The sequence below is a fragment of the Chelmon rostratus genome, chromosome 16 (assembly GCF_017976325.1).
Source record: "Chelmon rostratus isolate fCheRos1 chromosome 16, fCheRos1.pri, whole genome shotgun sequence".
NCBI classification, from domain to species: Eukaryota; Metazoa; Chordata; class Actinopteri; order Chaetodontiformes; family Chaetodontidae; genus Chelmon; species Chelmon rostratus.
Window position 1 is genome coordinate 6,950,473 of NC_055673.1, and position 14,196 is coordinate 6,964,668.

Here is a 14,196-nt window from a genome sequence, read left to right on the forward strand (position 1 = left end):
AAAGTGCACTTCAAGGCCACAGCGCTCCATGTTTTATTCATGGAGCTATAGCCTAAAGTAAATTTGTCCCATAGTTTCAGGGGTGCTTTCAGTAAACACACTACCTAAGTACATATAACATCTTCGTCATCTTGCTGCAAATTATTCTAATGAGCATTTTAATTATGTGTGCTGTAAATATCATTGGTGTCCTGTAGAAACCTCACATGCGAGTACAGAAAGTTGTTGGAATTAAAGATCCACATTTGAAACAAGCTCAACCACCATGGCAAGTTTGTTGCTGGCAATATACCGTTGTTATTTCAAGTATCTGGATGAAGTCCTGATGAGATTTAAAACACTTTTGTGTACACTTAGCCAAATATTTATAATCCTCTATTGGCAAGACCACAAATCTGATCGCAAACCAGCTTGGTTGTTACGGCTAAATGTTATGGAGGGTAGCTGGTGGGCCAATCATAGGCTGATATCATAAGTAATATTCATAAACGATCAGACTACATCAGCCTTTGAGTTATTTGAGACTGTCTAAAACACCTGATTTTACACTCACACACAACTTTGTGAACATGCTCCTGCCACGTGATTAAAAATCTGAGCCTTAAAGCCATGTTTTTAATGGCGTTGTTAAACTTTTTACAGTGCAGGGCCTGAATGACAAATGTAGAGTCTCATCCAGGGACCCAGGCTCATTAAAACATATTACTGCTCCTGTCATGTGGGACCCACAGGCATTAAGCCTTTGGCCCATTTTGGGTATGCATAGTTAAGGAAGTCATGATTCATATTGAGACAACCCAGTAATCTTAATTACAGCATTGTTTTCTCTCCCCCTGTGTGTGTGTGCATGCACATATGGTGTGCGTGTGTGTGTCTGTGTGGTGAGGTCGAAGCTGCTGTGATGTATGAGCACATTTGAGCTTCCACAAAATGTTAGTAAACTAAATGACATGTGTTTCATTTGCAGCATAGCACAGTGATGTGTGTGTGTGTGCATGCTCGTGTGTACACATGTGCATATGCATGTGTGTGCGGCCATGAATAACTTAAGTTGTGGGCACATAAAGCTGTGTACACAGTCACATTGTTAGGACTAAATGCAAGTCCCCATTATATAAATCATTAACTTTTAGTGTGAAGACTTAAGCTTAGGGTTAGGTTTAGGTTAAGGTTAGGGTAAGGTTTAGCCAAGTAGTGGTTATGGTTATTGTGAGAGCCAGTCTCCAGGAAATGAATGTAAGTTTAAGTGACAGGAATACAGCTGTGTGCGTGCAGCATGCTACCTTTTTATTAAGGGCTCTGCTCTGGGTTGTTGTGCGTTCAGTGGGCAGCAGCTATCAGTGCTGGAAGGTGAATACAAGTTTTCTTTTAAAAGAAGAGGAAAACAATGTTTGGCAAGAACTTTTAAATAATGAAAAAATAAATTGTTCAGCATTGACTTGACTGAAGCATTATAGCGTTGCAGTCGTGCATTTGCTTTTACAACAACGTGGCACAAAAAGTAATAAAACAATAGAAAATAGCATATAGAAGTGAAAACTTTATATCAAGATATTACTCATATTTTATTTCACCTCTTCTGCCTCTGAGGTTGCTGCCTCATATTGTACCTGTACTGTATGCATGCTGCAGATGTTTTTTTTCGCACCGACAGTCACTTTGAAGAAGTTTGACGTAATGAGTTGAAATTCTTATCATGAGTAGCTCTGATGTCGGGATGCTTGTCACAGTCACATCTCATCTCTGTCACAGTCTCACCTCGTGGAGGGAAGATGGGAACCAAAACGATTTTTCATTTTGAGTTCTCTGAACTGTGTCCACTGTGTTTTCAGGATGTCGAGCATAAGCCAGGAAAAGAGTCGTCCCCGACCGGTTTGATGTGACGGGGTGTTTGTGTGGTTATTTTGCAGCAGTGCGGTGCTGGCTGCACATGATTTAATCAAGGTAACCACAATTGATTATTTTGCATAATGGTGCATGACTTTTCCAATCAGAGGCTGCAGATGGAACACACATATGTGTCCTGCTGCCTTTAGGGAGAGGTGAGGGCTTTCATAGTTCAAGAGATACTGGAAAATCACCCATTAACTCTTGAGTTGTTTTCACTCAGTTTATTTACAGGCTTATAGCGCAGTCACTGCATGTCTGAGCAAGGCGTGCTGTGTGGTTATTTTTTCAGGATAAAGTAGCTGATAGTTTTATAATAATTTCTGCTACTTGTTACAGCTCAGTACAGACTCAGTGGCCCCTTTATTAGGTACAGTAGACAATTTCTCTACCATACGTTCTGCTTTTATGATGCCTATAATGTTCAGTTGTTGTTGACACTCAGAGGTGTGGATTAGATTATGTGGTTTAACATTCAGCTTCGTGGTGGTGCTGTGACTGGGCTGCGGTAAGGTGTTTCTACCATTCTTGCCCTCTCATGTTTGTAAATAGGAAAGACAAAAAGTTTGAAACACCTCTGAACACAATACAGTCCAGCAGAACACAGCCTGTATCTGTGACCTCAATAATAAGCACATAATTGGATTCACAAATTTCTGACAAAACAAAGCCTGAACATTTGTTGTAAACTTTGTAAAATTAAAATCAATGGCTGAGCCGTTATATTGAATAGATTGTACAGGTGAATTTAATCAAGTGTGCACTGAGTGGAGTGGGTGTGGTTTGTAGTTAATTCAATTAATTTACACGTTGATCTACAGTTCAGTTCAGTTACTTGTTATTAAGAGAGTGGCTTTGCGCTCAGCACAGGCCTTTGATGTTTATTCATGGGACGTTTCCTGCTTCACCTCATCTGCATGGATCTCCCATTTATTGTACCTTGTGCATAATATTCATAACTGAAATAAAACACATTTCAAGGTCAGAAAAACACCAGTATGAAATAATACTGCTTGTCTTTCCTCTAGAGTCCCTTTCGCTCTTTCTGATGGACTCTCGTCTCTATCATTGGCTTGTCTTAATTGGCTTGTCTCACTCTCCTTGAATTGTTCTTCTCTGTCTGCCTCTCTCTTTTTTGAACTCCTTCTCCCTCTCGCTGTTTATCTCTGTATTTATTTCTCTTTCTATCCCCTGACTCATTCTTTTACTCTCCAACTTTACCCTCGACATTTCTCTATCTACCTCTCGTTTTTCCTTCCTCTCTCCCGGTGTTATCCGCCGGTCTCCCCTGACGCAGCAAAATTAATTAGAACTCATCCCATTAACTCGGGCCCAGTCTATGCGGGAACAAGCTAAGGTATGTGTGTGTGTGTGTGTGTGTGTGTGTGTGTGTGTGTGTGTGTGTGTGTGTCAGCTCAGCGAGAGATGCTGTAAGGACGCAATGTACCAACCTGAACCCGACTCCCTCCCCCTCAGGTCCAGACAGCCCACCGGTACAAACCGCAGTGGGACTGGAGAGAGATATGTAATACGATGAGAAGGAGGGAAGAGAGAAGGACGGAGGAAAAATATGCATGAAGGCAGAGAGGGAGGAAAGATATAGGAAGTAAAAAAAGGTGTGAGAAGGAGAGGAGGAAAGTAGAAAGAAAAGCTGTTATTAATGTTATTTGAAATAAATAGAAGGACCGCAAGTAGGTAGTTATCGTGACTGGCGACTGACACAAAGCCAAACTGCATCACCACAAAACCCCAAAGAAAAGGCGTCACAGTGTTTGACGGACACTGACTGACAGGCGCCTTCTGAGTAGTGCAGTGAAAAACACCACAGCCATTAAAAATGAGGAAGAATGGAGAAAGCTGTAATAGAGGTTTGGGGACAAAAAGACAGAAAAGGACAATCGAGAAAAAGAAAATGATGAAAAACGACAAGACAGGAGAAAAAAAATTAAGCACTTTGAGAAAGTGAGAGCGCAAACAGGACCAGGGGTGAAGGAAAGAGGGGGGAGGGAATAGGGAAGGAGCTATCAGCTCTTACAGACAGAGAGGAAGTGTGACACAGTGTCACCTTGTGAATCTTTAAAGGTGACCTCATCCTTCACTTAGCAGGTGTGAACATAAAATCCAAGCAATAAAACCATCACGAATTATAAACTAATCAGGCTCTTCTGCCCTTCCTGTTAAATCGAACAGCTTTGTTGTCCTTACCTGGTGTTCCATTGGTATGCACTGTGTCAGGTCAACCCCCAACAACTTGTTCTAATGGAATTACAACATATTAAGGAGGGAAAGTCTTTGAACATTTGCAGGTGTCTTATGAAGATACGTACTGTTTTTAGGGATTTTCTGTCCGCACTTTTGGCCCTGCCGATGCAAAACTTGCCGGGTTAGCGCACCCGAGTGCCCCCAAGCGGGTTCTGGTGACATCAGATGGACTTTGTCAGTCAGGGACGATTCAGCAACATGCGTGAATAGCCTCCGCATGCACTGTGCAATAGTAAACAATGCTAAGAGGGTGCAGCTTTTAAACGTCATTGTGATAAGACAAACATGTAATCACGTGTTGCAAGCCAGTCCAGTGCTTGTGTATGGAAAAGTGCTTTAGGTGTCCTCCTGTACATCCTGTACATAACTCGCAATATAAATGTGTCCCCAGGAAGGCAGCGTTGAATTTACCAAAGCAGAACAATCGGGATATGAAGAAGAAATATAAACCACTTTCAACCCGCAGAGAAATATATTTTGTCAGTAGGAACATGATGCACAATGCGTGGCTCAAAGGTGTGTAAATCTGCTCTTCTGTGAGCCGCTATGAGCTCTGGTTACCCAGAAATCCCTTGTCTGTTTCGTTGTGCAAAGGTGTGTAGGAGTGTTAAAGAAGTGTTTGAGTGTGTTTATTCAGGATACAGTGTGTACTGGATCTGACCTTAGACAAGGTCAGGTGACAGATAGAGGCTGATAATGATCAAAATGAGACAGATTATTAAAGATGCTGTGGACGGTGAACAAAGTGGAAAAGAAGAAGAAGAAAGGGCATTTTAATTACAGGAAGTTGGGAAAAAACTACAGTGACCTATGACAGACATGCAGAGAGGGAATTACTCAAGCTTTTCTGTTATACATTTTAATCTGTTTGCTAAAAAAGGAGACACAGGGAAACGGTATAAGAGAGATGAGCATCGGGCTGCGTAATGAGAACAACACATCATCATCAGCTCACCTCACATCACTTCCCTCTGCCACCTGAGGACACGACACACACACGCACACTCATGAAACGCCATCTGTTCGGCCGCCTGATGTCAGTGCTCTGCTCTCGGTCCAGCTCGACCATCGAGTACACACACAAACACACAGCTAACCCTTGGTTTGGGGTGAACACTAACCCAGCTCATTGACAGTTGGTGTTGCTCTAATAGGGTTGGAAAAGGTGGTTTACCCTCATGCAATATCGATTGCTGCCAAAGTCTGCAGGGAAAAGCAGTTAAAAATGTGTGTCTGCTGCCTTATTATGTTTTAGTTTGCTGACTTTTGGGGCTTTAACAAGTGGCTAAAGAACCTACCAAGTTGCCTGAATATACAATATTTAGAATACACAACGTAGCCATGTTCATCATTATAATTTAGTGTGTTAGCATGCTAACGTTTGCCAGTTAGCACTAAAAAAGTGCAGTTGAAGGTGGCAAATTATATTTTTGACCTGCTGATGGCAGATGAAGAACTAAGGGATAACCAGAGTTGTTATAATTCTTTCTGTGGGGATCATGTTCCAATTGTTCCAATTTTTTTTGCAACCCATCCAATAGTTGTTGAGAAATTTCACACAAAACCACAAACGTCAACCTTGTGATGGTAGCGCCAGAGGAAAAGTCAAGGGATCACCAAAGTCACCGGGATACATCTTCGGGGAACCCTGAATTTTGTTGCAGCCCATTAAATAGATGCGTCATTTCACTGGAGAAATTAAAACTTTTACTTTCTATAGGCATTAAATAAAAAGTCAGCGGATCACCACAGTCAGTAGGATACATTCTCTGGGGACGATGAATGTCAATGTTCATGGCAATCCATCCAGCAGTTGAGATGTTTCAGTCTCGACTAAAGTTTGTCTAACACTAGACCGCCGGTCTCATTATCAAATACTGTCATTCCCTTCATGTTTTCTGCATTGTGGAAATAGTAGCCCTCCCAGTGCCATCCTAAGAGCCAAGCTGCTAGCATGGCTAAAAATGAATCTACTCTCTATATCCGCATGACCTGTGTACTAATTTATTTTATTTTTCAAATGACGTCATGAAACACAGCAAACTGGTGACAAATAGTTGAGGGAATTGCCCAAGGTCATTTCAACAGGTGGATACATGGGGCTGCAGTTTTTAATCACTTGTCCTCCCCAGCTCTCAGCACACAAGTGCCTATCAACCAATTTGAGATTTGTGTGTGTGTGTGTGTGTGTGTGTGTGTGTGTGTGTGTGTGTGGGGGGGGTTATAGCCTGACTTCAAGGACACACAGAGTCAGTTGATCCTATTGACAGACACAGACATGGAGAAGGGAGATGCAGCAGGGTTAATGGCTGATTCATCTTGTCTTTGAAGTGCTCTTCATTCAGTTCATATAAAGAATCTTCTCTCAGATGAAAGTGGAGTTGAGCTTGAGAGGAATGTGGAAAGTGAAGTTGAGAGGCGGTGGGGAGTTTTGATGGAGCCATCCCTTTGACAGGGTCATAGTTCCTCCTCCTTTATTTCCATCTGTGGCCTGTCATTCACGCCTTCATTTCCTGTCCGCCTGTTTACCTGCCTCACCTGTCTGCAGGTCACTTTCTCTGCTATTCAAATTTCATGACAGACTGGGCACAATAAAAAAAAAAAAAGTTAGTAGTGTTATTTCCTCTCCCACACATACACACCCGCATGTCTGTCTGTCTATAACTCTGACGTCCACTCTGTTTAACTCTCTGCGATGACCGGCTCATTTTAAAACGCCAACTGACCCTGCGTGCCAAAGAGAAACATTACACAGCTGCTCCCTGCCATGCTGGCAGACATCACCCACGCTCAGGTTTTAATTTCTCTGCAAGAGACTGCGGGCATCAGAGTGCACATTTGTTTGTGTGTGCGTGTGAGGGACGGAGAGAAACCATGTGTTCGCGTTTTAAGCCAGCAAAAAAAAAAGAAAAAAAAAAGAGCCAACCACCCACCAGGTCCTAACTGACTTCAATCACAAAATAAAACTACATGCATCTTTGGTGTCAAATTGAGGACTTGAACACAGATTACATTAACATATACATTAACATAACCCTCGTGTTCAGATTGGATCTGAAATCCTGGTCAAAATACACTAAGAATGCCCTGAGTACCAGACAAACAAGCTGTTAAACAAGTATATCTGTTAACGTTGTTATTAATGTATTTGTCATGTTAAGTGCAGCTGCAGCCTGTTTTCAAACCATATGTGAACGTCTTGATAGTGGAACGGGCCTTATTTGCATCAAACAGGCATCAACATATATTGGCACGTTTATTTGAGTATTGATTATTCAGCTAATAATGTTTAATAAGCTGAGGAAGATTGTGTGAAAGCTCATTTCAGTCTCAAATTTTAAGCCACCATGTACAGAAAATCCTGAAAGTTATCAGAAAAATGCAAATTTGCACATGTACAATTCCATGACAAAACCTATCTGCTGTGAAAGTTCATGTGGTATGAACAAAAGCCCCAGAAGAGCTATTAAGTGGTCCTCGTGGTAAGATCATCAGCTATTTAATAACGTGTTTAGTTGGTGTTGATTGCAACTTTTGGATGTGCTGTGTGGTATCATCAAAATGTGAAGGGACATCTTTCTATAATTCAATCTTTGCGCCTTGAATTTAGATAAGATTAGATTCAACTTGAATGCCATTTCACAGTGTACAAGTACTGTGACAACGTAATGCAGTTTAGTATCTAACCAGAGGTGCAAAAAGGAGTGAAGTGCAGAGTAAAGGCATATATGAATAAACAGCAAGGACCAGATATTAATACAAGAGATATACACAGTATTAGTAGTATGTATTACAACAGTGTGTAATGAATAGTCAAGGATATAAACAAGCATGTGCAGCTATTATACTTGGCAGTACAGGTATAAATATGTAGTGCAGGTGTAAGTACGAGTAATGCTACTAGTAAGACATGAATACAGTGTGTACACTATAGATCAGACATGTACAGTATAGGCAGTGGTATAAATATGAATGCACTATAGGTGACGTATGTATCTTAAGTCAGTGGTGTAAAGTGTATGTGAGAGTGTATATAGTGTAAATAAGTAAATGTGGGTGCAGTGGTAAGTGTGACCAGCAGCTAGTGAAATGTAGACAATGCTGCTCAAAAAGACAGATACCTAATTTGCACGATGCAGCTTTTGCTTCATTGTGACAAAGGCTAAACATTAGAGGTAAGGTGTCCAGTGATGTGCTCTTTCTGCATTGTTTTTTGTTGTGTTTTGTCATGTGAGGATTGCCTTTACTTAAGAAGCAGATCAATCAATTCCACGTCCAGGAGTGTCTGTACTGAAGGGCCCACCTTTAAGGGTGGTGCTGCTTCTCCTCTTCCTCTTCATATCTCCATTGAGAGGGTTAAGGAAAGTAAGTATTAAATAATCAGATATATTTGCACATGACTTTAAAGTTTTGGAGTCCTACCTAGATTCAGTATTGAAAAAATGATTCGCAGTATCTGCAGAGGGATTTATTGGGCTACCACATGTGAATGTCAACTTTCAGTCCAAGTGAAAAAAAGGGCCTTTGTTGAGGACTTCTTCAATTACATTACATACAAATCTGTTAAATTTGTTTCTTAGTGGGCTATTGTTTTCTGCCTTTCTGAATTCAGGAGGAGAGAAGCAGGTGTAGTTTGTTTTCATTAATACACTGTGTGCAGGAACACAATTAACTGGCAGACACACACGCTCACGTAGCAGCTGTTACTCAAGCTCTTGCCTTTAATTGTGTGATGATGTGTGTGAGGTAAACTGTAAGTATTCTGACTTACATTTGCATGTCATAACTGCTGTTTGTGTGTGTGTGTGTGTGTTTTGGAGAGGATTGTGTCATTTCCAAACGGTGAAAAAAGAAGCGTTTTATGCTGGGAGGAGGTGAGGAAAAGATAAAGAAGCTAAAGGAGAGATAAAGAAGGAAGGTGTAAGATAAAAGAGGTGGAGGAAATCATGCAGGATGCAAATTAGACCAGGGGATAAAAACTGGTAGTAGTTGTCAGAAAAAGTAAAGTGGATAAAATAAGACAGATCAGGACTGAAACAGGAGTGTGAGACAAAAGGAGAAGGAGGGGATAAGGGATGGAAGAATGAAGGATGCATCACAATAAACAAACAGAGGTGGAAGTGAAGGGAACAGGAGCCACCAGAGGAGGAATGAGGGATAGTCAAGGAGAGAAAAAAACAGGTGAGAGGGAGAGATAGTGAGCTCCCACAGCAGGTAAACACAGAGATGGAGAGGAAGGGAGGAGACGAGATAGCAAACCTCCTCCAGTAGGACTAAAAAGTTATAATGAGAGACAGTTCAGAAGGGGAGCCGGAGAAGGTGTTGAGGGATGGAGAGAATAAGAAAAGATAGTGTCTCTCTCTCCCTTTCTGTCTGGCTGGTCGGGATGCTAACTATGTCGGCTCCTCCAGGACCAAAGCACAGGTATCTTGGAGTAAACACAATTAATGAGGGATGATGGAGGAGAAAGATGGAAGGAGAGAATGAATGAGAGACAGATGGAGAAAACGAGGAAAGACGCGCCGTCTGCGTCAGATTCTTTTTCCCTTCGCTTTCTTTTTTCTCTGTTGTTCTGTTTGTCTTGCATTCTCGATGTCACCTGCTCTTTTTCCCCATCTTTCTACCTCTCAACCGGTGGGTGGTGGGTGGCGTACGTGCATGGAGGAGTGGGTTGGCAGTCCTGTGGTGCTGACAGCTCCTGATAGAGCTGTTCTAATGGGAGCAGATGATGATTGACGGCCACGCAGCGAGCTGACAGCACATAAAGGTCACATTAGCTCCCACTGCGATAAATAGAGGAAAAGATGGAAAGAGGCAGAGCGAGGGAGAGAGAGAGAGTGAGAGAACGCAGGGGGATGAGAGAGAGAGAAGCTGAGAACGAGAGGGAGCAAAGACAGACAGTCAGGCACACAGACGAAATGTCAAAAAGGCTGGGAAGATATGGGGAAAATAAAAATAGAAAGGCCAAACAGAGGTAGAAAGAAAAGGAAAAACGTTAAACCAATCAGAGCAGCCTGCCAGCACAGGCAGACAAAAGACTCAAAACAAAACTGAGACGGAGAACTTGTGTCTGTGTCTCCCAGTCTTCAGATGGCTCAATGTGCTCGTGTGTTGCTCTAATGCACATTGTTTCAGAGGAACACCTCTGTCAGACAGGGTTGACGTCAGTCCGTCTTCTGTGCGCTTGGCAGCAATAAAAACATGATGAAGCAAGTTGTCCTCTGTGTTTGACATAGTTTGTTATAGTTAAATTTAAGTTGCACTTATTAATAGGTGTATTGAAGATAGCCTTTAAAGCTGCGCCATCCATATTTTTCATGATAACAATTGACAAGGTGACTGTGTGTGTTGTGACAGTAGTCGTGTTTCCATCCATTCAAGCTGTTTTTTTTTTTATGGAAATTTTGAAAAGGTGCAAAAAATAAAAAAACAAATGCGAATGAGGTGCGTTTTCCATTAACTGGTTTGGAGAGGAATAACTAGCCTGCACAAAGCGTAGTTTCGTCAGAAGTTGGTGGCATAAGCTGTGTTACACATGACTATAAGCAATGGAGTAGAAGAAGAAAGTTGAAAACCGGAAACAACATGAGTCGCATATTTAAAATATACATTAAGTGTAATTAATTCATTTTCTAAGTACATCACAGTGATAATCAAATTTGCTGAGTGTCATGTTGGGTTTCTCACCAACTCAATGTGAACTTGCACTTGCGCTGAAAAAATGAGCACACTGAAGCATTCAGGCTGTACACCCACGATGTCAGCTGGAGTGGGGAGTGCGGTCATGTAGAGAAAGTACATCGCAGTGATAATCAAATTCACTGACTGTAATGTTTCTCATCACCTTATGAAATATGCACATGCAATATTGTCTGTACTGTGCTGTCAAAACACCGTCTCCTGGAAGGCGCAGGAAAAGTTCTTCAGACTTGCCGCGATGCTTTGAATGCTTCGTTTGGACAAATCTGTCCAATTTGTCGTTACCGAGCACCTCCCCACATGGAGACGTCTCCTCTGCATTTCCAAGGGCTTTGGAGAAGCCAACGTTTCGAAATATATCATATATGCAATGTTACCTCAGCCAGAGAGCTTGAACTCGTCTTCAGGTTGGCCAGAAGAGTCAGGGGAGATTGCAGCCCAATAAAATGGGTCAGTTTTGGTTTTATTAGCGCCTAGCTAACAGCTATCTTGACTATTACCATTTGCCATTGGCGTTGGTTGAGGAGCTGCTGATGCATGTAAGCTATAGCTTGAAATGATGTAAACTGGACCATTTTGGGCGGCTTGGTTTATTGGGTTTATCACTCAGCAAAGTGAAGACTGTATCCACCAACACACCCACAGTCTTCCCACACAGGCGTTGTCACTTAACTGTATTCTCTCTAATTAGACCTCCTCTCGGCGTTGTGTGGGCGTGTACAAACTCGGCTGGTCTGACATCTCATTCAATCTGATATTTGCCTAATTGTGCCTGTTAGCGGTGGACCACTCACACCTTTACCAGTGTTATTTGTCTGTGTACAGAGATCTTATCAGGCAGAATAAGACCAAGTTGTGTAGGCTACAGGCCCATTAGAGGTGATAGGTGGAAACCCTGTGAAGCAAGGCCTTTGTTGAAGCTATTTCTTCAGAGGTCTTAATTAATATAACACTGTGGTAAATCATTAAGTGTTAAATGTGTGCGATTAAGCAAACATCCTAATAAAAGTCCACCTATCCGCGGTGGTGAGATCTGATTTGTCACTTTTGTTTTGCTCGTCCATTGTTCATCGTGTGAGGCAATTCTTAGCTTTCTCCGTAAAAACATTTCAGTGTTGGTGACAAAGAAATCTTTTCAAACACTTTGTTGCTTTGAAAGCCGCCAATTAAAGTGTAAATTTGAGACCTTTAAGGCGAGCACGCAGCACTAATTAGCAATTTGGCCAAAACCCCTTGCTTTCAATGCCGTAGTTATTATGATTTACTTACTTCAAAAACAAACACCTTTTTTCATGTAGTGTCTCAGTGTTTTTTTTCCCAGGCTTTTTATTCTATTGTGACCTTGACCCTCTCCATAAACACATGCAGACACATACCAGCTCATTTTCTCTATGCTATACCTTCCTCCTTCCCCTCCTCCTCTATTTCTTTACCGCTATTCTACCTTTCTTAAACAATCATACATATTGTATACTCCAGTTATTCCTGCCCCAAACTGTACGAAGCCTGACAGTCCAGCTGTAACAGGATCCTGACAGCGATGAGAGTTCACCGCTGCTTCCTCCTCCCCCTGCTGCATCTCACCTTCCTCCCTTTTCTCCCATCATCCTCCCTTGTGTGCTGTGCAAGGAAAGAGCGAGACATACAGTGTGTGTGTGTGTGTGTGTGTGTGTGTGTATATTTGAACAGGATGGGTATGTGTGTTTGCGTGTATTGCTCTGTCTTTCTGCAGGCTGTTTATACTAGTCTGGAGTTTTCCACTGCTCACCGTATGGCTAGTGTTGTGTCTCACCAGCCACACACATGCGCACACACACACACACACATACACATACACACAAGAGACGGAACATCTCATTAATGCGAGTGGGGTGTGTGTGTGTGTTCATGGCTGGCCAGAGAGAGTCAGTAAGTGCACTTGCTGTGGATGTTTGTATGTGACAGAGAGGAAAGCAGGAGGGAGCATTTTTCTGCATATTTGTATTTGAGTGTATGTGTGAAGGAGAGAGACTAAGTATGTGTGAATGTGTGTGTGTTTCTGTAAAGAAGGTGGGTTTTTGCCTGTGTTCATGCCAGTGTGTGTGTTTGTGTGTATGTGTGTGTGTGTGTGTGTTAAATACTGTCAGTGGCCAGATGGTCGTGAAAGCTGCAGCATCATTTTAGAACAAAGGAGAGGATAAACTTTTCTTGGGTGATTTTGTGTGTGTGTGTGTGTGTGCGTGTGCGTGTGCGCGTGCGTGCAAGTGTTCCTGCCCTTTCATCTTTATGAGCACCAAGAATCCTCCAAACTCATTTTGCAGGTCGTCACTTTGAAAAGGGCATGCAGTGGCTTTAAGTGAGGGTTAAAGGAAATGACGGTTTATTCGAACCAAGGGCTCATTCGCGTGTTTTTTGTCCCTGATTCTATCAAGATTGATAATGTTGTTGTTGTAGTTCAGTCCTACAATCATACAACAGATTGCAAAGATTATTTAAACCACTTTATATGGAAGAGAAATATTTAAATGAAAACTCCTGAAATGTTGTTAATAATCCTTGATCAAACGAGAAAATAAACTGCAGAGTAGTTGCAGCCCTGTGTAAAAATAAAGGTGCTCTCAAGCTATTTGGTGATGCACTTCGATTAAATATGGGAACTCACAAGAATCAAAATCAAAAAAGAATAAATAAAATCGATGCAGCAGAGGTTGAACTATCCCGATTTTTAGTCTCTCTCATGTGTCAAGCTCCAAAGACACTGAATCCTCACTGTCTTTAATGCAACTTAAAAGCATTTTTCATTCCACCCTCCTGCCGGGTAAATGTCCAGGTCTTCGAAGCTCTGTACCCCTTTGGCATTTGGCTGCTATCACTTCGGGGGGCCCTTACAGCGCTGCTTTTCCTTCTCTAACGCTTCCTCTTTTCCTCTTTGTACATAGTTCATCCATACCTACACTTACTTCTGTACCCTGCCATAGTCACTCATCCACTTGCACTCCCCCCGTCTCCTCAAAATGATCTGTACAGGGTTTTCAGCATGTTTTTGGCGGATGTTTCACCTTATATGTTCTTTTTCCGTAGACCCAAAGAAGAAGAGGTGAAAAAAAATAAACTCCACACCCTAACTTTGTGGTGCAGATTTTTGTAATGCCCTCCAGCCAATTATGACATGACCTTTGACCTTAAAAAGCTTCACTCAGAGCCACAGAAGATGCCAAAGGCTGTATCTAAAGTTCCCTCCACTCAGAAATGTGTTTTGCTTATTGTTGCTTAATTTGGATGTTTGGGATGCACTGTGCAGGATGATGTATGTGCCAACTTTGACACCAGAGAGCTGTTTTTACATCCATCTGCTGATGACTAGTTTGG